Source organism: Mastomys coucha, unplaced genomic scaffold (genome assembly GCF_008632895.1).
Source record: "Mastomys coucha isolate ucsf_1 unplaced genomic scaffold, UCSF_Mcou_1 pScaffold18, whole genome shotgun sequence".
In the NCBI taxonomy this organism is placed as follows: Eukaryota; Metazoa; Chordata; class Mammalia; order Rodentia; family Muridae; genus Mastomys; species Mastomys coucha.
In genome coordinates, this window is record NW_022196900.1 from 17109851 (window position 1) to 17135739 (window position 25889).

Here is a 25889-nt window from a genome sequence, read left to right on the forward strand (position 1 = left end):
AATAAACAGCTGTGTTCTTCATTAGCATTTCATTCCATTCAAATCAACAAACGTTTCATGGAAGACTACAATTCACAACATATTTCAATCCACAACACAAATTACTCAAGGGCTGTTTCACGTGCCAGCCTCCAAACTTGGCTTTGGAAAATCAAACACAAATAAGACAGATCTGGCCTTCAAGCAATAAATGTAATGTGGGTAAAGGAAAAAAAAAGTTAGAAGGAATCATGCAAACTGCCTAACCAGTGTAGGCATAGCAATATAAAGGCATTTTTAAAGACTTTTAATTTGGGAGCTAATTAAAAGAGAATGGGGCATGTAAAACAATAGTATTTATGTAAATTTAAAATACACCCATAGAAAAATGCAATGCACAAGAACACATACAAATAGAGGGCTGCACAAAACACATCAGAATATTTGTCTGTGGGAGAGAAGGATGAAGTGGGGGAAAGAGCAGGGGAGGGGCAAGAGGAGGAACCCATGGAAGGAAGGCTAGGTAGAACTTTAAAGCAGGTGGAGTCATGGATGCCTCGTGGATGACCTTGTGCTATGGCAACCCTTCACTCTGTCCTTGCTACTTTGTTCTCAGCCACTAGTCCAGGGATTTTCTTAATCATAAAAAAGTGTTAGTATATAGATAAAATGAATAATCTGTTAAACCATACAAGTGCCTCTGCTCTCAACATTAAGCAGATAAGAGATCTTATGGCTGGGCAGAGGATATGTATATTTAGCAACCCCCTGAAGACAGCTGGTACTCTGAGATTCCATGATCAGAGCAGAGCAAGGGGAGTTCAACCTTCACTTCTTATCCACCACCAGTGGGCACCTGAGCATCTCCTGAGTCCAGTTAGTCTGATACAGGGTAGAGCTGTATCTCTGTTTAGAAGGCCAAGGTTTATCCTTCCTCGTCCTAGAGCCCTTTGGCATCTGCTGCCTCAAAGCTCTAAGCTAGTTGGAGATCATGAGACATTTCCTGAGCAAGCCCATCTTTTCTTTGTGACCCAACTTCAACCAACCCGTCTTCAAGCAACATTCAGGGACTGTACCTAACAGAGACAAATTCTACTACCTGATTCACAAAGCAAGCTGCCCGGCAAATTTTAAGATGCCCATTTGCATTTGAGTTTCAGATGAAGGCTAAATCACTTTCAGTATAAGTATTTCTCAAAGACTGGAGCATATACGGCTGCTGGAAGTTATTGGCTGCTTATCTAACTTTAAAAGAACTAGACCTTCCATGGTTTTATCTGACACACACAACACTCCTACTACAAAGAGAAAGCCGTGGCTATGCATCTTAGGGAGAGGAAGAGGTTTTGTAGCTAGTGCTTCTGGGGGCTGCTGCAAGTGGGGATTGATGCAACAAAAAAGCTGAGTTTGAGAGCCAAATAGTTCACATTGTTCTGCCTTACATTGTTTACATTTTGTTTGGATTTTGGAAACAATTAAGCACAGAATAAAAGCAGCTGAGGGGCTCAATTAGTAAGGTGCCTGTGTTCTAGGACCTGAGTTCCATCTCCAAAAAGCTAGGCAAGCAAACTTTGGTAGGTCTTTTGTAATCCCAATACTCCAGAGGCAGAGAATGCTGGAACCCTGGAGCGCTCTGGCCAGCCAGCCTAACCAAATTGGTGAGGCTTAGGTTAAGTTCTCCTCTCAAAAACAGAGAGATGATAGATAAATGGTAGGTAAGGAGAGAGAGAGAGAGAGAGAGAGAGAGAGAGAGAGAGAGAGAGAGAGAGAGAGAGACTGGAGAAACAGTAGCTCAGACTGCCCTCTAACCTGCACATGTATATGCACATGAACACACACAAGTAAAATAGAAAGTAAAACAAAATAAGGTAGCACCATAACTAAACATAAGCGAAACTAAACTAACATTTCTACATCTGTTCAGAAAGGCAGGCTTGCAGAGGGAGAAATCACAGCAATCTGAAGTCTGTCTTGGTTCTGCTTCTGACTTGCTCTATGGATTCGGAGGACTTCTCCCTCCCCCACGTGGCCTCGGGTCTCCTCGTCTACAGGATGGGAGCAGAGGCGCTAACCGATTTCTGAGGAGTTCCTTCACACACAGCTCTTGAGCCTCCATGGTGTTTTTCATGTTTCTTTAATCCACTGAAGACTCTGGTTCCCTTAGCCAAGGCACGCACAATACAGCCTAACACAAAGGAAAGTTTCTTCCATTTTCCATGTTGCAGTCAAAACTCCTCAGAGGGGTATTGTGGTTGTTTTAAAACCTAAAACCAGAAGCTCAGGCTCAGCGAAGAGACCAAAGATTGTCAAGGGCTTGGTAGTCGCGTAGAAACAAAGAGCCTGACTCTGGAGAGCACTGCCTCTCCATATAGGTAAGGGGTCACTGAGTCAGAGGTGTTACCAGGGCTCAGCTGTACTGCTGTGTGCAAAGTAAGGACTATGCTCCACAGAAGCCACTCATCTGTCATGCTGGACTGAAAATCCCTCCTGTTTCCCTCTGGAAGGGTCCTGAAGGTGATGTTAATACAAATGTGGTTGGACGTGTGGGATCATGTAACCCTTTGGGTTCTGACTGCAGCTCCTGATGTAGACTTGTGGAGGTCACTGACAACTAACTCCCCATCTACTCCCCCAGCTCGGGGGAGCTGGTTTCACTTTGGAGAGTTAGCCCCACCTCGATTCTCCCTCCATGTATTTTGGAGAAAATTGAATCAACCTCCATCCCTACAGCCCCTGTGTATAGCATTCCCTCTACATGGGCAAGGAGGGAGTGATTTTTATTTTTAAACAGAAATAAAGATGAATTAAATCTGGCTAGTCATTTTTTTTCCTGAGAGCATGAAAAATGAGTAAATTTAACAAAATTTTGACTTATTCAATTCCCAAAGTATTTTATTATGGCATAAAATATTTTATTCTATAATGTATTTTACCGTGGCTTGAGGATTCCAACTTCACTGATTTTTCCCTTATGTCTCAAATCTAATTTTGTTCTTGATAGAACACCAACAGGGTCCAAAGGAATCGATAGGTCACTACAGACATAAAAGATGCATTTATTAATTATCTGCTGAATGTCTAGCCTTAGAACATGCTCACATGAAAAAGGCAGACATGCAGACCATGTCCTTCCTGACGGGAAGAAGCAACTCTAAATGGGCTCTTCCTTCTGACACATTCTTCTAGCTAAAATCCTTGCAGCTCAGAGCACATTGCTGGGAAAGATGTTCATTGTGCTCTGTTGCGTCCTCCTCCACCCCCAACACACAGACTTCGATTTCTTATGATCTTGCTTTGTCTCACCTCACAGCAGGCAGCACGCTAGCTGAGAAAGTAATTCAGAATGAGTTCTGCTCCCAGGCTGCTTGTAGCATTAAGTAACATCTAGTGTTTAGGACGCATGTCAACCATCCTTGAAATGTCTCTATTGGAGGTAAAGGCAACCATACAGAATCCTCCCATCTCCACAGCTTCTGAGGGCATCAATGCAATGGCTCTCATTACCCCTGGATTATGTATGGCTATCTTGCTTTCACTTTTTATTGGCATGATTGAATAGCCTGGGTCAGACAGCTCTGCTACCCACTCTGTGTCATTAGTGACTATTCCCAGAAAGATCTATATTCATCTGAATACCACTTAAGACACAATGAGGCACAAAATGAGAAACGTGTGGAACACAAACGTCTCTCGTACCTCGCGTAGTGAAGGGGTGCCAGCTTGCTGGGCTCTTGGCACTGACTTTTCCTAGAGTCAGAGTCTCTTCAAGCTCCAACTTCCTCAATGAAAAATATCACTTTAAAATATCCATTAAGAAATAAAAATCCCTGCCCTCAGAGAGCTTCGAATATAGGAAACCATATTAAAACTAATCAATTACGCACAGTTTTGACCTTAACTCTAAAAGTTTACTTTATGTAAATGAAGTATTTGGGATACTTTCACATTTGAATAGAATAGAAAAGATTCTTTGCACAAAGAAATAAATTTAAAAAAAAAATACATCAGTCAATAAGTAAAGTAAGTTAGAAGACCGCCACTGAACAGCCACTGCCTCATAATCATTAACAATGAGGACTACGATATTTGACACTGGGGAAAGGAGAATCCACCTTAGCCCAGAGATCAAAGATAATATCTCCAGTAACATAAGGAGAATGTGTCATGTGCTTCCTCATACAAAGTGCTGAAAAGGGTGGAAGGAAGTCCCCACCGTTCCTGTTAGAACAGGACTTGTATCTAACAATAAAAAGCCAAAAGGGAAAGCCAAACTAGGAACCCTTTTACAAAATAGCTGCCTAATACTATTTAAAGATGTGGAGAACCTGTTTAAAGGAAGAAATATTATGGAGCCATTTGAGATTAAGGGAGGTTAAAGAGACATGATGACTAAATCCAGCTTGGGTCAGAGGACAGAAAAGATATCTTTTTATTCTACTTGACATTAGTAAGAGTTAGAGAATGTATATAGTCTGTAGATGAGATAATGACACTATATTAATGATAATTTTATTGTTATTAAAATTACACCATGTTTATGTGAAAATGTCCTTGCATCATTTAGGGAACAGGCACTGAGGTCTGTCAGGATAAAAGGATACTATATTTGTAATTACTCTCAAGTAGCTAGAAAATAACTGAAATTTGTATGTGTAAATAATAGGTAGAAATCAATATACTAAGGCAAACCTTTCAAACACTGACACAATATTTGGGTAATATAGATGAAGTATATTTGCATTGTCTTTTCAGCTTTAGTGTTAAGTTTTAACAGTGAACAACCTAACCAGTGCATGATAACTAGTATCGCTAGTAGTCACACTGGTTCCTGCTCTTTTTCCAGTTAAACAATGGCATGAAATGTAATCACTTATCATGTAATCTCACAAAAAAAAAAAAAAAACCCTTTGTGGTGATTCTAATTAAGACTCTAAGTATAATTTTCATGTTATAAAAATAAAAGGGAAGATGAATGAGATAAATGACACTAAGTAGAAATAACTTTTAAAAATTCAGGACTCTGAGCCATCCTACAAAACAATTAAGTTGGACTGGCCCAGGTGTAAATTGTCAGGTGTGGGGATGTCAGCGGAAGGAAAGACATATTCCACATTAAAAGGCCTGAGAGAAATAACCATCAGGAAACTGTATGATTCAAGATGAAATCTTGTTTCAAATTTTTAACTCTAGAAAATACTTTGAAACAAATGGGAAACTTAAATCTAGAGTGAGGATTCCATATTCCTGTGAAATCCTGGTTAATTTTTTATAACATGTAACAAGGTATGATTATATGACATCACCCTACTCTTTAGCATATGTCCACTGAAGTATTTACTGATGAAGTGGGATGGTGTTAGTGACAGTACTGTCAAGTGGCACAGAAAATATTATGAAGTAAGAGATGGAGGCACAAAGAGTAATGGAATGCTATATTAACAAATATTGGAGTCTAGATTTAAAGAAGTATATGAGTCTTTATTATTGTCTTAAATTCTCACATAGCATTTTATTTTATAAAAAGCGTTGGGAAAAAAATAATGATACCTCTGCTTCAAAATGCTCTCATTCCAAAACATATTAAAAATAAAAATGAGTTTTATTTTAAAATTTTAAGTGAGCAAAAGATTAAAAAGATGCTAGTCCATTACTTAAGTTTTTCCTTAAACTCTTAGTTTGAGAAAATTTACAAAACTCTTCTCTTGGGGTTGAGTTGAAGCATATTGGAGAAGAGGGTACCCAACTCCAAGGAGACCTCAGAGGCCAACAGAACAGGGTGTATACAGTCTGGCTACCTCTATGATCAAATCCTTCCAGATCTAGTAGACTATGAGATTCCTCAGTCCGAGATTCTCTCTAGTGTCTAAGACTCATCCCTGAGGTGGATGCATAGCTTCCTCTCACATTTCTTTCTGGCTGAGATAACGAATAGGTGCAGATCATCTTTCCACAGCCCTGCTTCTCAACCTTCCTAATGCTGCGACCCTTCAGTAGAGTTCCTCATGTTAGAGTGGTGAGCTCCAACCACAAAATCACTTTTCTGCAACTTCACAACTGTAAGTTTGCTACCATTATGAATCATAATGTAAATGTCTTCTATGCAGAATATCTGATATGTGACCCAAAGAGGGTCTCAACCCACAAATTGAGAACAGCTCATCTACATTAACGTTTTCCTATCCTGAATTTCCAATGCTCTTGAATGCTTATATGTTTCCCTGTTTTTCACATGAGCATTTCATGCAGTACATAGGAGTGTTTTCCCTACATGGAGACAAGAAGACAGCAGAACCATATTCAGCACTGTTTGTGTGGGAATCATGTAGTAGACTCATAGTGAGGAATCACAGTGATGCCACTGGCAGAAGTGACATGACTCGTTACTGGCACAACATATGGCATGTTGTAACTGGCATACTGATTTAAACCTGAAATTTCGATGAGCAAGGCCCTTATGTTGTAAGATCGCTTATAGTCAATGTCTTAGTAACTGCAATTGGAACCAGCTCTTCAGAGAGTGACACAGTCAGGACTCACTTGACCCTCTGTAGGGAATGAATCATTTAAGACTCATGAAATACAGTCTTTTGAATGAGTGTCACTGGTCAGTAGGAGAACTCAACAAGGAACTAGCTGAGAGCTGGAACAATTCACTGGAAAACCACACCACTCCCAGGAAATCTTGCATCTGACTAATAATCCTTCATCTTTTTTCTGAATAGCTGGAATCTTTTATACTAAAGCACCATCCTAGAGAGCTCGTGGGGAAAAGCTAGGTAGTCTGGTACATTCACATTAGCATGTCAACTACCGATGGATGCTGCTGTTAAGTCCATTGTATGCTTTCATAGTCAGCTAAGGTCCAACTAAGTGTAATCATTTTGGGCAGGGAAGTTATAAGCATCCTAATGACTATGGAAAAACCATTCTAGTTCATTTAAGTGTGCTAGAAAGAACAAGTATTGAGTAGTTTAAAAGTACACTAGTCCTCTTGGTCACAATGTAGCGCATACATATGTTTATTACTATTCTATGTCATTCCTTAGTAAAACCAACATGGTTGAATCTATCAATAGTTGCTACTAATATTTATATTTGGTGGTGATTGATATTTGCTGCTTTTCCAAGAACATCAAAAGAATCATTTGGTAAGATTATTCACTGCCTCTCAAATAAGTAAAATATCTCTAATATCACACTGATATGCATAATTAAGTTCATCAGTCCCAGTACAGGAACAAGGTTAGGAGTTTCCTAACCTTGTTTCATACTCCTGCCACTAGGCTCACAGTATGCATGCTTCTGCTTCCTCCAGGATAGATCAAAACAAAAGCAAGCATGTTCTTGCTACATGCCCAAAAAGGAAAAAAAAAATCCCTTAACTTGACTAACTCTACTACTCATCAAGAGAGTATTCAATAATATCTCTTTCCAGATAGATCAATTTTCTAACTTCACAGCCACCAAAAGCGCTGAAAAAATTCCAAAACTACCCTTTAATATGTATTTCTCAATGGTACAAGTAAGTCTCTGTAAGTAGAACAGTCAATCAAAACTGGAATGTCTTTGATGAGCATTTCCTTCACTATATTATGACGCTAACTTAAAACCTGTGAGTGTGTAGTGTTTTCATGTCAACCTAGTCCTCAACGGTTATGTGATCATAGCAAATCATTTAACTATGAGTCTCAATTTCTAGGGAACATCACTCATCGGCCTTAGAGCACTCTCATGAGTAATAAACAGATCACAGTAATATATGAGTAGTGAGATTCAGTACAAACATAGCCACAAAGTCAGCATCTCACCTCATTACCCACTTTGAGAAATTAATGCAAATGTGGGCCTTGCTTCTGAGGATTCACAGTATAAAGAACAAAAATAGAAATTAACATACTCACTAATGAATCATTGGACAAATTACCACATTACCAGAGACGTAATATGTTTCCTGATCTTTGGAAATGTTTCATTAGGGACATGCACACACACACACACACACATGGAGGGAGGGAGGGAGGGAGAGAGAGACAGACAGACAGACAGACAGACAGACAGACAGACAGATAGGAAGACAGGGAGAAATAAAATAAAACCCAGCAAGTGAAGTCCAAGCCTTGAGGAAAACATGGTATGGACATTAAAATGAAAAAAAAAATCTTAATTCCATACTGGCAATACACGATTGCTTCATATGATGTATGACTGTATAAGCCGCTGCCCATGTCTGTTCTCACTGGCCACTTCAGTGATTTGGAAGGTCACACAGACACAGTTTAACTGTCTTGCCCACTCAGTATTGGCTGTTCCACTTACTTGCCATGCGTGCTTCTCCTCTTGGGAACCTCCTTTCCACAAGGCTATCTCTGTGGTTACACAGTACACATTACAGATGTGCAGGCAGAAAGAGCAAGCTGGACTTAGTTTTCATATCTGAAAAAGATCCAAACACATTTCATGGATCATTCATTTAAGAGCAGCTGTGCATTGCCAACTGTCAGGATCCTAGTGAAGATGTGAGAGAGATGAATTATTCACGTCGGAAGCTTTCCTGTGAGTACAGCCCACTGCTAAGTGGCAGAATTGGGAAGTTAGTACTCATTGTGCAAAAGCCTAAGAGTAGACTCACAGCTCCTGGATACACAGTGCCCTTCCCTTACAGGAGTAAAGCAGGGAAGGAGTCACCATTGGTTGATTTCCCCAAGAAAGTCAGGGATATATCTGCCATCCCTGTGTGCTGGAGTGCCTGCATCTGAGGGAGATCTGGGTTATTCAATCAGGAAAATGCCTCTCTTGAACATTGAATATTAAGGTATATTAGCCACTTTTCATGTTCCTGAGACAAGAATGCTTGACAAAAGCAACTTGTGGAAGAAAAGGCTGATTTTGACTCACGGTTTGAGAGTACAGTATATCATGGTGAAGAAGTCATGGCCCAAAAGCATGAGAAAACTGGTCACATCACATCCTTGGTCAGGAAACAGGAAGAAAGTGGTGAGATTGGGGGGCAGGAAGAGAAAGGTTGCACTCAGCTCACTCTCTCCTTTTGACTAATCCAGAGACAGTGTTCCCACATTGCTCACAGAGCTGGTCTTCTGACCCCAGTTAAGCCTCTCTGGAAACATACTTGTATATAGAAACAACTGAGAAGCATTATTATAATCCTAAATCCAGCAAATTGCTGCTGATGTTAGCCATCACATAGGGGACTGTGCAAGCAAACATTGTCACTTGAGGAGTTAATCACAAAGACAGTACTGATAAATCAAATACATGGTCAGGCAGTGCCTTGGGCCTATGATGCCAGTAACAGAGACCTAAGGAGACTGTCCCATGATTGTTTAACATTTCCAATTCCCTATGTTTTTCTACCCTGTGCTTAACTCACTAGCCATTCAATGACTCTGGGTCCACCCTGTGTTCATTGTCTCCAAAACATCATATTCAGGCAAAATGGCCAAAGTCTAAAGATGGTTACTTCATTATAACAAAGAAGTCCAACTGAGTTAAAATAATAATAATAATAATAATAACAATAACAATAATAATAATAATAATAATAATAATAAACAACTGTTAAGTAAATTCGAATCATATTTCCCATCTCATTTGCTTCAGTCTTTCATATACAGTACTGTGTCCTAGGCTCTCCCTTAAGGGACTTGCTAGAGAGTTGAAGACAGGGGCTGTAGATACAGATATAAGTGTGGCATTCTCTGTGCTTGTAGATGTGTAATATAGAGTAGTTGTAAGGAGTTAGAACTCAGTTTTTGTCCCACTTTCTTGTGGATCCCCACTGGATTCCTTTTCTCTGGGCTCTCAGGTTCTACAACCAGCAGCTTCTTTTTCAAGCACATTGCTTTCTCATGTGTCTTTCTCACTATGTGCATAAGTTGGTGGATTGTGGATTTACATCCTCTTTTTATGTTTCCATTGTCATAACACTCACTCTCATGCCTGGGAAATCAGAGGTTCTCATTACAGCAATATGTGTGCCCAATCACCATAAAGATCTTGTGACATAATAATGATGCTTCTCCACACTAGCCCTCATTTTAGAAACAATTACATGAAAATAATTTAATTGTGTGAGGTCCATAGTATCTTTATGTTAGGTCCTTATCCAACACAGTTGAGGAGGAGTGTCTAATATGATGGAAAACACAACAGGCTGCCCAGCACAGATATAAGCTAGAAGAAGGAGATGTAAAGATTCTTAAATATCCTCCCATTCTTGCACCCACAGGGAAATCATGACCTGTCAAATGTTCTCCTCTGCCATCATGAGATGCAGAAGGATGGGCTCTTCTCACCATCAGTAAAGAGACAAAATGAGAAGACAGAAAAAGGAAAGGACAGTCAATGACAGAGTGGGAAAAATCCCCCAAGTTTCCAAAGACCTGAGCAATTGTCACAGATGAGTAAAGAGCTTCTCAGTCTAAGGCTAGATAGTTGCAAACAAGATCCTGGGAAACATGCCTGACTAGTCTAGCGCACAAGTAAGGGATGGAAATGAGTCGGTTCCACCAGGCTTGTGAGACAGAGTGAGTAGATCAGCAACAGGTTATCACTACCATGATTCTCAGTGTATCAGCTGACATGTCCTATGGAAGAATCATGGAAGAAACTGAACCTCAAAGACCATAATATTTCACTTAAGAATTTACCAGGTCAATGAAGGACCAGGAACAAAAAGAGAAAATAATGCAAGGTCTAGAGGAAACTGGCCTGTGGCTGAAGTTCAAGATCAGAAGAAACTCAAAGCTGATATGCGATCAACAGTTTCCTGTTTGACAAGAAAGAGCCTTGGAAAACAGGCTAAGGATTATGAACTTCATGCAGAAGTCAACAGAAGGCATGGAACTGGAAGAGAGTATGCTCTTACAGATTCCAGTAAAGCCTGCTGAGAGAGAGCAATATGCATTCAGAAGCACTGCTAGGGTATCACTGGGCAAAAGGGGCAACCGAACTGATATGTTCTTTTTATATATTTGTATTTTTATTTTTCATTAATTTATTTATTCACCTTGCATCTGGGTAGCAGTCCCCTCCCTCCTCTCTGCTCAGCCCCACTCTCACAAATCTCTCCTGTCATTACACCTCCCCATTGCCTCAGAGAAGGGGAATCCCCTCCTTAGGTACCTGCCCTCCCTGGAATACCAAGTCTCAGCAGTAGTAAGCACATTCTCTCCCACTGAGGTCTTACCAGACACTCAAGATAGGGGAAGGGGATCCAATGACCAGCAAGAGAGTCAGAGACAGTTCCAGCTCCAGTTGACCAAACTGCACATCTGCTACAAATGTGTAGGAGTCCTAAGTCCAACCCACATACTCTTTTTGGTTAGTGGTCTCTGTGAGCCCCCATAGGCCCAGATTAGTTGCTTCTGTAGGTCTTCTTGTGGTGTCCCTGACCATTCCAGCTTGCTCAATTCTATAGCCACTCCTCCACACAACTCCCCTAATTGCCCCCCTGGTATTTGGCTGTGGGTCTCTGCCTCTGTTTCAGCCCTTGCTGAATGACATCTCTCAGGAGACAATTGTGCTAGCCTCCTGTCTATGAACATAGCAGAGTATCATTAATAGTGTCAGAAGCTGGCCCTCTCTCATGGGTCTCCAGTTAGGCCAGTGATTTGTGGCCATTCACTCAATCTCTACTCCATCTTTATCCCTGTGCATCTTCTAGGCAGGTTATGCCACTCTCACCAACAGACAGATCATTGAGAAAGAAGCGGAACAGAGAAATAATGAAACTAACAGAAGTCATTAATCAAATGGACCTATATCAAATGTTCTATAGAACATTTCACCCAAACACAAAAGAATATACCTTCTTCTCAGCAACTCATAGAACCTTCTCCAAAATTGACCATATAGTCAGTCACAAAGTAAGCCTCAAGAGATACAAAAAATAATAATAATAATAATTAAATAACCCCTTGTATCTTATCAGACCTCCATGAATTAAAGCTGGAATTCAATAACAACAGAAACAACAGAAAACATGCAAAGTCATGGAAACAGAACAACTCTCTACTGAGTGGCCCCTGGGTCAAGGAAGCAATAAAGAAATTAAAATTCTTCTAGAATTCAATGAAAATGAATGCACAACATGCACAAATTTATGGGACACAATGAAAGAAGTGCTAAGAGGAAAGATTATAGTACTAAGTTCCTCCATAAAGAAATTAGAAAGTTCTTATACCAGTACTTTAAAAGTACTAGAAAAACTCTAGAAAAAAAAGAAGCAAGCACAGTAAGGAAGAGCAGAAGGCACGAGATAATCAAAATCAGGGCTGAAATTAATCAGAAACAAAACAGTACAAACAATCAACAAAAACAAGAGCCGGTTCTTTTAGGAAATCAACAAGATAGATTAAACCCTTAGCCAAACTAACGAAAAGGCAGAAAGACAATATCTAAGTCAATAAAATCAGAAGTGAAAAGGGAGACATAACAACAGACCCTGAAAACAATCCAAAGAATCATTAGTTTTTACTACAAAACACTGTACTCCATAAAACTGAAAAGTTTAAATAAAATGGATGATTTTCTAGATGATACCAATTACCAAATTTAAATCAAGATCAGATAAACAATTAAAGTAGTCCTATAACACCTAAGGAAATGGAAGCAGTCATTGAAAGTATCCCAACCAAAAAGTGCCCAGGTCCAGATGGTTTTAGTACAAAATTATACCAGACTTTCAAAAACGAGCTAATACCATTACTCCTCAAACTATTCCACAAAACAGAAACAGAAGGAACACTACCAAACACATTCTATGAGGCCACAGTCACCCTGAAACCTAAAACACACAAAAACTCAACAAAGAAAGAGAATTTCAGACCATTTTCCCTTATGGACATTGATGCAAAAATATTTAATAAAATACTTCTAAACAAAATCTAAGAACACATCAAAGACATTATCCACCATCAAGTAGGCTTCATCCCAGGCATACAGGGGTGGCTCAATATATGAAGATCCATAAAAATAAGCCACCATATAAGCAAACTGAAAGAAAAAATTCACATGATCATCTCATTCGAAGCCAAAAATGCCTTTGACAAAGTACAACACCCCTTCATGTTAAAAGCCTTGGAGAGATTAGGGAAACACAGTGCACACTTAAATATAATAAAGGAAATACACAGCAAGCCAATAGCCAACATCGATTAAATGGAGAGTAACTAAAGCAATTTCACTAAATCAGGAGCAAAGCTGCCCACTCTCTCCATATTTTTCCAGTTTTATTACATCATTTATTTATTTTGTTGGGTGGTGTTGTACCACGGTGTGTGATTGGAGAGTAGAAGCTTGGATGACGATAGCTCCTGAAGTTGCTTTTTTTTTTTTTCTACCATGGCAGATCCTCAGGATTAGCAGCAGGAATTTCATCTCCTGAACCAACTCAGTCTTCACACAGGAGGGTCCAAAGCTCCAGAGGACTTGGGTATCTCCATTTAGTCATAAGACTCACACAGCATACTAGATACATTCTGCAAATGCCAGGGTCTCTAAGACACATTTCATATCATGCTTCACTTAATCCTCCCCAAATCAAGTACCCGAATGAAGTTCACTTAACAGGCTAAAATGATGAAGACTGAGAAGATTCGGGTAAAATCATTGAGGAAAAAAAATGCTAATTATACTGTTCACAGAGGTGCTTTGTTTTGTTTTGTTTTTAAGTATTAACAGCATTATTGTGAGACTTTTTTCTACAGAGTTAATTGAAATCTTGGGACAGGAAAAAAAAAAGATGGGAAGGTTCAGGTTTTCTGCATGAATTTTATTTTGTTTCTGTTTTTCTCTTTGTGAGAACAACATGAGGAGGAAAAAAATACATCTTTTTAATTCCTTTGTCAATTAAATTAAATTGCTGCAAACTATCATCTGGATTTTTGTTGGAAAAAAAGAAACAAAACAACAGAAAAAAAAACATACAGAGAAATCAGGTTCCAGAAGAGCCCAGGAACCAGACTAAAAGAGCATAAAGTTTAGATCTAAGACCATAAGTGTATGATTTTTTTAAAATAGTGTGTGTGTCTGTGTGTGTGTGTGTGTGAGTGTGTGTGTGTGTGTGTCTGCGCTTGCGCGTGTGTTATGGGGAAGGGTATGCAGATGAATTCAGGTGGGCAGAGAAGGTTCTGGATCCCCTGGATCCCCTGGAATTAGTGTTACAGTCTGTGAGCTGCCCAGTGGGGAACTCTGGTTCCCTGAGTGAAGAGGCCCTAGCCTGAATCTATGAAATTTCCATACGTCATGTAATTTTGTTTTTCTTTTTCCCCTGCAAACACTTATATATGTGGGTGCTTTGTATGGTGCCTTGCCACGTAGTTTGGTGACTGTAATGACATTGACTGACATTTACTGAAACACTTAATTTTGTTCCATGTACCTTGCTGAGAACGTATTCATTTCCTTACTAATGAGTTTTTTATTACCTCTTTAAATTAGGCATGGGGTGCCACTGCATGCCTGTAGAGGTCAGAGGACAGCTTGTGGGAATGTGCTCTTTCCTTCCACCACCTGTGTTCCTGGAAATGAACTCATGGCGTTGACCTTTAACTCCTGAACCAACTTGCCAGCCCATTTGGATGCTTTTAATGAGGATTCTATACTAAACAACACCAAGTCTTGTTCAAAGCCCTGAGCAGCCCTGTAGCATATAAGTGGGGGAGTATTGTCCTGACTGGAGACTCCATCTACTCAGGCATGCGGTCAACAGTGTCATGGAATTCATACCCACAGAGCACCTCCCTGCTCTACAGTTCGAGCCCTCCCCACCACTGTGTGGGTAAAAATGGCAGTCATCACTGTGAAAGAGAAACAAAGAGTTTTGGGTATTATGTCTCTATCAAAATGGAAGAACCAAGGCTTAACCCCTGGTAACAGAAACTGAAAGTCTCTTACATAAGCCACACTGGTTCTCCATTTTTAAAAAAACAAAACAAAATAAAATTCAAGTTTCTCAAGTGTTCTAAAGATATCAAATTATGAGCTTCAGCAGAAGGTAATAAAAGCACTGACCAAAAACCCCCAGGACAGATTCAAAGGCAGTTCTGCCGAAGAAGCCATGGATGGCTCACAGAGGTGGCCATTGCAACAAAGTGTTTCTGGAGTGTTATTTAGCAGTACATATCTGGGGATTTTCAGATGTACTCTTCATTTCTGCTTCATATGACATCTGGCTGGCAGCCCTACCCAGAGAAACTACCATTAAAATGTGCATGAATCAGAGGAAACCTCCCACAGAACTGAAAAAATCAACCCTGAAGAAAATAACCCAAAAGCTTGAGAGCTCCACTTTGCATGATGGGACATAACTAAAATGTCTGGGTTTTTGTTTTGTTTTGTTTTGTTTTGTTTTTAAATCAATCCTAGGGCTAAAACCAGGAGCAATCTCATACCACTGGGAAGAGAAGAGGGTGGTGGCATGATATGTCTGGTAGAGCCATATACAGTCTGGAAGAGGAAGCATGCACCTGAAGACAGGAAGTGGAAGACCCAGAGAGCAGTGTGTTCTGGGTTATAATAGACTCTGCCTTCCATTAGCTCCAGATGTCAAAAGGCAGGGTGGAAAAAAACTCACTACCTCTGTCCTATAGAAGCATGCTAGCCAAAGGCCAAATCCTGTTGTTTCCTTATGAGGAAATAAAGTGAAAAGCTGGCGTGTGAGATAGATAGATAGATAGATAGATAGATAGATAGATAGATAGATAGATAGATAGATAGATAGATAGATAGATAGAGAACGAGATATATAGATATATACAAATGCATGTGCACACACACATGCACACATCATACTACACACACCTCACACATACACACATGCATACCACATCAGACACCACACACACACATACACTACTCACTGCAGAAAACAACCAAGAATTTTACTCACGGCAAAAAACAAAATAAAACAAAATTAAGGCAGCTGTTTTTAGAATTACTCTTACACGTTTTTAAATTGTTTAATTATAATAAGGTAATCAATCAAATATTCAAATAAACTGTATAGATTAACGACAAAAATAATTAGAAAAGTAGTCTGGCCCCTGGATTCTAGGTATTGTCACACTACCAAAAAGAAAAAAAAATGTTAATGTCTACAGAGATGCTGAAGAGCAAAAACCTAAAGACTGAGAATTTTGACACTAAGTCAGATAGCTTCTAGTTGTGAATAGAGAAGAAGGCTCTTCTTTGGTTTATGAATTCTGAGAACATAGTTTTCAAATTAGTTTTGAAGCTCACAGTCACCAAGGGACAGGTAAGTCCTAAAGAGCACAGACATAAGAGTGAGACATACTGCCCTGGAAATGCACAGCAAGCTGAAAGCTGTGAGCACAGACTGAAGCAATTGTTGGGAGTCCATGGCAACAAACGTAAAGCATGGTGAGTTATTAAGTAAGAAATAACAAGCACTAAGTCCTTAGTGTGAGACGTTGACTCTCCTAGAGGAGAGGAGTGACCTCGAAGATCCATTGCTCATGGGCTATCCTTCACAGTATAGTCAGTCCCAGCTCAGGGACCTGAACTTTTCCAGGTACTGGAAATACAGCTCTTCTTCCATTTCCTCCCTCGAGACCAGCCCTGGTTTTTATTAACAGAATTTCTGAAAATTAAGAGTAAGAAAACTTGTTTACCCTGATATCCATGAAATCACTTTAAAGAGTGGTCATAGGATGAGAGGCAATGACGTCAAAGCTAACAAATGCCACAGGATATGATCTTCGTGGTTGAATTTAGAAGCTGACCCTCAAAAATAAGTGCTTCCGGTCTTGGCCAGACTTCTAGGATGCAGTAGGTGCAATCCGTCCTTCTTGTCATCCAGCCAGCACTACAGAGACAACCCTCACTTTCTTCTTCCGAAGACATTTTATTTGAGACTGCGCAGTGAGGCACAGGGACAGCTGCTCCATAAAGCAAACCAAAACAACATCTTGTATCTCAATTTTGTTGAAACAGATTCTGATGTTAATTGATATTGTTGCTTGCATATCTGATGGCCAATAGGTGCAAAATTCTTCCTTGACTGATTCATATGCAGCTTGGTGTATACTTTGAGACCCATTAAATGGCCCAAGAGGATTGAAGATATTTCATGCATCAGGTTTTTCTGTCTCCAGCCCCTCACTGGCTCTTCATTTTTAACCTTATTGGGACTTTAAAAGGCATCAAGTACTGTAGCATGTTTCTAATTTATTTCTACTCAAATCATCAAAATGCTCTTTTGTAAGAGTCCTTTGGTGTCCAAGTATCCTTACGGGGCCTTTTCTTCAGTCTTGTTCCTGCCCCGGAAAGAAAACAGGAAATCACAATTTGCCACAATTAAAAAGACCAAGCCGGACAACAAAGTTTGAATTCAGTTCCACATTGGTTTCAGAATGCTCTTGCCTCTCTCTGAGGGCCTTCTTGTTTACAAAGATGATTCAAACACAGCAGACTCCTTTAGATTTAAGCTTCATGAAAGGAAGGCAAAGTTCAATGTTAACTATGCTTAAGTTTCCGTTCACCTTTGTGATACATGGGAAAAGAATGGGAGCCATTAAAACAGACATATATAGAAAGATATGAGCCTTAGCTCCATGATATCAGTGTGAACTTTATCAACACAATTCACTACCCAAAGGAAATTCTAGAAAATATGAAGTTAAGACTGAAAAAAATAACAGAAGGAACTATCTTTTTTTCTTCCTGTATGAATATAAATTAAACCTTTGACTTCTTAGCTGCTGAATAAGGGAAAATAATCAAAGCTGATAAAAGGAAAATAATGACTGTGTCAGTGTGGATGGAATACATGAGTCTTTCATAAGATGTTATTTTGAATTTCTTCAGTTTCTTGAACAAGCCTGAGATTTTCTGAGTTATCAGTCTGGATCCAGGCAAGAGACAAAAATCCATGCCAGTTGTTTGAAGGAAATAATTTAACTTAAGAGCTTGTCAAATAAAATTAAGTTGCTAACTAAAACATTCAAAGACGAGGACAATGGAGTGACAGAAGCCAAAGCAACAAAAGGATGTGTACAAATGTCAACGTTTAGAAGCCTGAAGGAGGATGCAGTGGAAATGACTCTCAGATTTCTTATCTGGGGGTCTTTGAGGCAAGGGTTAGTGTCTCTGAGCTTGGATGACGAGGCTTGGACAGGCCATAACAAGAGACCATGGAGAAGATATCCTGTGGCTAAGACGGCAGAGGGCATGGTGATGCTGCACAAAGATGGCCCATGCTGGAAAGCTGAAAGCTGTCCCTTGGTGAAAAGCCAGGCTGCTTGAATGACAGGAGCAGGAGGCAGTCGGGAAGGTGAGACTCCCTCCCCTCCTGTGTTCCCTATCATAGCCTGTCAGGAGCCACTGGCTTGGTGTCCACCAACTTGGTGAAGCAGCAGAGAGGTTGGCAGGTTCCAATTTCCTAAAACAGGGTAGAAAAGGGTTTGGAGATGAGGAATAATCCTCAAACCATTTTTAGGATACATAATGGCTCAGAAGTAACTATGCCCTGCCTGAAGTACCCACCTGTTTTACACACACACACACACACACACACACACACACACGCACGCACGCACGCACGCACACATACACACACCCAGAAAGACAATGGACTTGGATAAGGGATAAAGACAGGAGGTACAGGAAGAGGGAGAAGGAGAAAGAGTCAAAGGAGAGGGGGAAAAGAGAGGGAGGGAGAAGGGTATCAGGTATTTGTACTGGAGTGTGACAAAGGACTGTCTCTGGATAGAGAGGTGACAGATGTGCCTCATAGGCAAATGACAATTATAAAGATAAAATGGGAAACATTATGTTAAAATGAGGTGTTTAATTTTAATTTGGCATGTTAATTAGGTAAACCAAAGGAGGCTTTAAATTGATGGACTTCAATACTTTGATACCTGGACCTTGGTAGTCAGCCTTGGGAGGAGGAAGTGGTCAAATAAGGGACTAGACCTTGGTGACTAGCTTAGGAATGCAATCTAACAGTTTTTAGCAAAACAGTGGGAATGGGACAGAAGGATAAGCCCTGCCAGAGCCATGCTCCTCACGAAGCTTGAGCTGGTCAGAGTTTATACACTATTTATTTAGTGGTTTGTGTGTGTGTGTGTGTGGGGGGGTGTTCCTTAGGTAACTCCTTTGTAAAACAATGCAAGAAACAGTACTTATTTCATGAGAATTTAGTTGGTTAATCCATGCATGCCTTTAGAATGCTGGACAGCCTTGGGTGGTCAAGAAGATAGTCACCAAAAAGGTGGTATTGCATTGAGATTGTACATTAGAACCGAACTGTCTGGTCTTAAATTCCTACTTATCTATTGGTTGCTGAGCAATTCCATACCTTAGTTTCTTCATATAGAGAGATGCAATAATCACACATGCATGTGTGCTGAGGTCTTGGTCTGAGAAATTGGTCTTGTGGTTCCTAAGCTGATACTTTTGAGGCTTAAGCTTAGTAAGAGGCTGAGCAGTGACTGAATCCAATTATGAATGAATCATGTGCTCTACCATGGTACTGGAATGTTCATGAAATTCATCCTCATCATTGTGTCATCTCTCCTGGAAAACGCTTGCTCCCCTTACAAAACTTTCTATCATTTTAGACAAACCCATAATATAGACTTTTTCTCAATCAAGCCCCCCCTTCGTTTTTTTTTTAGATTCCCAGTGGGAAGTAGAGAAGCTCTTCTGTATGCAATGCCCATGCCAAAGAAACTCACTGAAGAGAAAGCCTGGAAGAAAAGCAATTTGGAAGTCAGCATTTCTTTTTGGTTTCAAGTATCCTGGCAAGGCTCTTCTTCCATAGTATGGAGCGATAGCTCTGCGGCCAGGCCTGCCGTGGCCTTTCTCCAGCGGTGCCAATTGTGGAGTACTCCAATTCCAATAGAGACAGCTGGGTATCTAGTTCTGTGTGCCATTCAGATCAGCCCAAGGGAAGCCAACAGTCCTGGCAGGCACACTTTGCGGACCTCACCATTCTGTGAGTTAAATGAGATGGTTGAAGTCATTCCCATTTATGAATTCTAATTGACCACAGCAGAAGGCTTTAGGCATTTCGTTCCTGGCCTCTAGCATAAGGGCTGGCTCACGGTAGCCTCTAAAAGAGGATTTGTGTGATGAGTGGGAGAATGAATTAATAATCTTTTCCAGAACACATAAACACACACACATATATCAAAATAATTGGGTGAAAGCATTATCTCTTGGATTCTCACAATGAGGATAAACTCTTTGAAACTGCAGAAGTATTCCCATATTAAAAAAGAGAGAGAGAGAGAGAGCATTTTTCTTCTTAAAGGATTCTCTCAACTGAAACTCCAAGGACCGTGATTTACAGAAGGTCCAAGACAGGAGTACTGCCATGATTTATAGGACAGTTAAATTCCTATCTCTCCTTAAAGACTTCTTGCTCTGTTATTAGTATAGAACATGTGATAAGTCAGCCAAACCTTTGCCAGGATAGACAGTTAGCATTGCAATAATGTTCACTTCGATTCTTGCTCCTTTACCACAGGTTGTTTTGAGTCTCCTCGGGGTTATTTATTTAATATGTGATTCACAACCTCTTCTGTGTAACTTCATATGTTCATATATCTTATGTGTACATAGATAGTTAATAATTCACATGTTCCTAAATTGTGAGTGACTGCTATACATTTGCACTCTTTTCTCATTTTTTTTTATTCCTGGAACCCACATTTTTGTCTATTTTATAGTTGAAACTGGTTTGTGAAACTGTCGATGGGGAACTTGGTATTAGATTCTTTCCTTATGCAATGAATTGCTTGAGTTTGCTTTACAAGAATGTGTATCTCTGAAGTAAGGAGCTTATGACTTTGTAAGCCCTTATATATGGTATGATGGAAATCTCTCAACTGTCTAAAGTAATGCAATGATGACTTTCTCATACTTGCAACTGATAAAATTAAAATAATGTTTTCAATGAAGGGCAAACATCCTCGCACAATCAAAATGCAATCGACAATGATCTGAATTTTAATACTAGCAGAGTAAAGGCAACAAAAAGAAAAGGGGTGCAGGAAAGAATATTTTTTCTACAAGCTGGTGATAACATTGTGCTAAATTGCCAGCCTTTTATATGTGGCATTCATTACAGCATAAGTGCCTGTTCCCCTGCAGAGAGCAGTTTCAGAACGAGAACCATTTGAAACTTAGCCATGTTCCAGGCAAAAACCGTAAATATTCACAAGCTCCCTCCTAATGACTGGCTTGTGTGCACACATACATGCACAGACGAAATGCATGGTTTCCCTCTCCAAACGAGCTCACACTGAACATACTGTTTCATAACCTGCCAGCCCTTTAAAAAGCCCTGAAATTCATAAGTCAAGCCCCTGAGGCTCACTCTGGGAGGAAGAGGGCAATAGGCTTGAACAGCAATCTTATAAGAAAGTAGAAAGGAAGTAAAGAGCAAGGCAAAGTGGATCAAAGGGGACAGAGCCGTGCAGCTGAAAGGCCACCACAGAGGACAAGAGATAAAAACGAACTCTGGCCATTTAAACTCCATTTTCTAATTATCTTAATTGCACCACCACTGTGCTATTGTGTGTTTTTGGAAACTCAGCTCCCCAATTCAGTCTTCCTCTTGCTCCTCTTCCTCTTCTCTCCCCCCTCCCCCGCCCCAATCCCCTGTGGCTGGGGCAGTTCACAGGGCAGGGTAGAGATGCCAACCACTGGAGCCAAATTCAATTCTGAATCCAAACATAAGCTGTGTTTGAGAATCAAGACTCTTTGAGGCTCACCCAACTCCAATTTTACCAATTCCCTCCAGGGAAATAGTTCCCTTTGAAGCATTTTGGGATGCAGGTTTGGGTTTCTGGCATGGTGCAATTTACGTATAGTATGAACAGCCTGCACCTAACCCTCTTGCTGCCTGTGTGTGCCGTCTACAGCGTCCTACAGCCAAGTCAGCAGTGGAAGGCATGGCTGGAAAGCATTTCTGCTCATGTGCATCAAAATTAAAATCTAAAAGGCAAATAAAGAATATTGAATTAGCCCAGATGTTGTAAAGTTAATATGCATGTTGATTTCCTCAGAAACAATTCTTGAGCGTTACAACAAAAAGAGGAGCGGAGGAGGGGAGAGAAGTCTTGAAATGAACCTCATTTTAAAATGGTAGTTTTTAAGCTGTTAATTACGTCGAGCAATATCTCTCGGGTCATTATCAAGGGCCAAAACTGGAAATGCTCACCCGAAGAAAAAAATAAACAATAACATGGAATATTTTCTCTTAAAAGATAATAACTTCCTAGGGTCTGAGATTGGAAGGCATCTATAGGAAAACTGGAAAAGGGATTGCCCCCTCAAGCAATTTGAAGAGAATCTATTAGGTCTGAGTGGCCTCAAGACCCCACTGGAAAAAGAAATTAGCTTAAGAGGAAAGCTAACTTGGGAGTTAGAGAGAGCTGAAAATTGTGCTCATGCTGAGATTAACAGCCATGGAGCCCACTTACTGGGTATCACTATTCACTCATGGCTACATTTTCATTTAAGGCAAGGCAAATTAGAAGAGGAATTTGTAACCTGGGTGGAAAGTGAAGCCCTTTCTAATCCTGGCCCTCCGGGGTCATCTTCCCTTCACCATCAGGTCAAAGTGACTAGAGATAAAAGTTGCCAACATCATCAGCCTAGCTGTGGGTCTACTCCATCCTTACCGCATACACTGTAAATGTCTGAGTGAATGTCAGGGTTCCCTGGATGCCCTGGGCTTGTCTTCTTGTGTGGGGCTTTATTGTGATGTCATGTAGCTGGTACGTACTGAGGAAATACCTGAGAGGCAGGCCTGCCTTGTCATTTCCTTCTTCATTTTCTCATAATAGATTTGGTAGTGGGCCCACTGAATCACATCTCCTGGGTCTCTATAGTACTTTGTTTTCCTCTCAATTGTGTTTGCCTTCTCCTGGGCAGCTTCATTTGAGTGTTTGATCACAAATAAATACAACTTGGTTGATCTACCATCGTGATTCTGCACCTACCTCCTCTGAGGCATAAAGAGTTTAGAGGGAAGAGTCTGTTCTCTCCAGCACCCCACTTCTTTCCGTTTGCAGATGTGAGCATCTGCTTGTCATCATGGAGCCTCAATTGACGCCACAGCAGCAAATCTTACAGGTTCCCCTTGGCAAGTAGAAAAGGCCAAGTTCAGGAACCTCGCACTGAATGTCTCAGCTGGTATGGCAGTGGGAGGCAGACCAGCCCCGGGGTTCTTCATAGCTTCTTGCCTCGAGGCGGAAGCTAAGAATTTCTTAACTATTAGAAAGTCAAATAAACAGGGGGAAAGGCCAACCTCACTGATTATGAGATCACCAGACAATGGCTGCCTCCAAAACAGGAGACAGACAGTTGAACAATTTCAACCTGACGGAGCAGAAACACATGAGCGGAGCTCCACCCACACCCTGGAGCCCGTATAGGGACACTTCAGTGTTAGTCCATAAAATACCTGTAGTTCAGTGTAGATAATACCCTTGAGGATGGAACTGGCCAAAACACTCTCTCATACACAGCAGCCCTCACAGTGGTCTGTGTGTGAGCTTAATGCCTGGGTGCTCTCCCATGGCCACATCAGAAACACAACAGCTTACCTCCTGCCTCTTCCATGGGACACAAAAGATTGATTTGATATTCTGCTCTCTTCTTAAGCATAGCTGTGGAGAAACTATTATCTCACCAAAGCCTAAGATTTTTTTTTTGCATAGTCTACCTTCTCTAGGAACAGGGAGATACCCAACTCCAACAACTTCAGCCTTCCTGGCTCACCTAAGAGTGGAGGAGAGACTAGGTGGTACACGCAAAGTTCACTGGCCAGAGAGACAAGCTCCCCCAATACAGACTTAACCAGAGGTCTGCAGAACACTTTCCCATGGCAGTAAGGCCTGCTCACCACAGTGCCTCCTACCCAGAGCATAATGTCCTCCTCTCAAGCACAAACTACAAGGTAAAGAATAAACCTTCCAATGTAAAGAAATTTTAAAAGACACCAGATCAAGAAAACTATATAAATATGGTTAGTATGCTAAGGGAATTGCAGAGAAACACACTGAGCAGATAGAAATGCTGTCTAACAAATGGGAAAACTGTAAAGGAATCATTACAATCCTAGAAATGCATTAAAATGCACTAACAGAAATGGTGAGTAACTTTGATGGCTCATCAGGAAACTATACATAACTGAAGAAAAATACATCTTCCACAACTGAAAACAAATAGAGGAACGCCATAGTAAGGATGATGATGGTGGTGGTAATGATGATATTGACATTAATAATAACAGAACAGAATATCTGAAACTATAAGACAACTACAAATCTGTAATGTACATTACTATATATATGTATATGTGTATGCATGTATGTCTGTGTGTATCTGTTCATGTGTGTGCGTGTGAGGGGGAGAGAGATAGAGATAGAGAGAGATAGAGAGAGAGAGAGAGAGAGAGAGAGAGAGAGAGAGAGAGAGAGAGAGAGCTACAGTAAATTTTTAAATTTTTTTAATTTTAACTTCCTCAGAATTAATGTCAAACAGCAAACTATAGAGGCAGGACAAGCACCCACAGCATTACATCTGGGCCTATATTAGATTCAAAATTCAGGAAATTAATGGAAAAAGGAAAGATATTTTAAACATTCAAACACAAAGACCACTTATCTTCTGCTAATAATTTTTTTGAACCATTTCAAAATTTAGTGTTCAAACTTGGACGTCTTGTATGAGAGTATTGAGAGATGATTCTGACAAATGGTTAGGTCTGCAGAGAGCCTTTTGGGTAAAACTGAGGTCCTATCCAAAAAAGGATTTCTCACAGATTCTAGCCACTGCCCCTTCTATCATATGAGGGTTTCATGGTCCTTCCTTCAAAAGCTGTAATATCAAGGCATCACCCTAGAAGCAAAGAGAGGCCCTCATTAGGCATGCCTTACCTGCATCTTGACCATGTACCACCTACCATCAAAAACTTTAAGAAGCAAAACCCTGTTCCTTCTAAATTACCCAGTCCATTGTATTCTGTTATTATAGCACAAATTGGTATATATAGATAGCAAAGAGAGAAATGATAACCAACTCGGAAAATGCATGAGCAAGAAAGGTAGAATAAAATATTTAAAACATTGATGGGTAAAAGATTAACTGGAATTCTGGAACCAGAAGAGTTCTTCAAATGCAAACAAAACAGCAAACAAACTTTGGAAAAAGTTATTGCTAGTAAGTCCAAATTTCTGTGTGTGTGTGTGTGTGTGTGTGTGTGTGTGTGTGTGTGTGTGTAGATAGATAGATAGATAGATAGATAGATAGATAGATAGATAGATAGATAGAAATATATATGTGTATATATACATATATATATCTAGAAGCTGTATTTGTGTGTGTATACATATACATTAGAAAGAAGCAAAAGACATTGAATAAATGAAGGTAGACTAAAAGTCTTTTCTCAGTTTTCTAACAGTTTATTCAAGAAGAAAACAGTGAATCATGTATCAATGAAACAAATGACATTACCGTGACGTCAGTGGAAAGTTATAAATATTTTGGTACTATAAAGTGCTTGAACCACTTCAGAAGCAGTAGAGTCATTAGAAAATAGACTTGGATTAGTGATGGATGTGTCTTGTCAATTCTTGAGCAACTACCTTAGACATAAAAGAAAACCATATAAAATTGATATGCTAAGAAAGGAAAAGAACAAAACAAAATAAAAATGTTTAATTAACAAAACTAAAGGAAGAAAAGAGATATGCAGGCCTAAAGAACAGGGCACAAATAGAAAACAATATAAGTTATGGTTATTATTCAACTCAATTGTGTACATAATAACTTAGAAACCATTAGGCTAAATCCATTCACTAAAAGACTGGGGTTAATAGAATGGGTGAAAAGCTATAGCCTAACTA

The 25889-nt window shown here is 40.0% G+C and overlaps 1 long non-coding RNA gene across 1 annotated transcript in view; it reads right to left on the bottom strand.

The window, feature by feature from the left end:
* Positions 1–22727, bottom strand: part of LOC116096038 — a 50729-nt gene extending 28002 nt beyond the window's left edge. Inside the window, exons 1-2 of the long non-coding RNA XR_004120811.1 lie at positions 22656–22727; positions 8296–8412 (exon numbers count right to left, since the gene is read on the bottom strand). This is a non-coding gene — a long non-coding RNA (uncharacterized LOC116096038). The remainder of the gene's footprint in view (positions 1–8295; positions 8413–22655) is intronic.
* Between the last annotated feature and the right edge of the window lie 3162 nt (positions 22728–25889).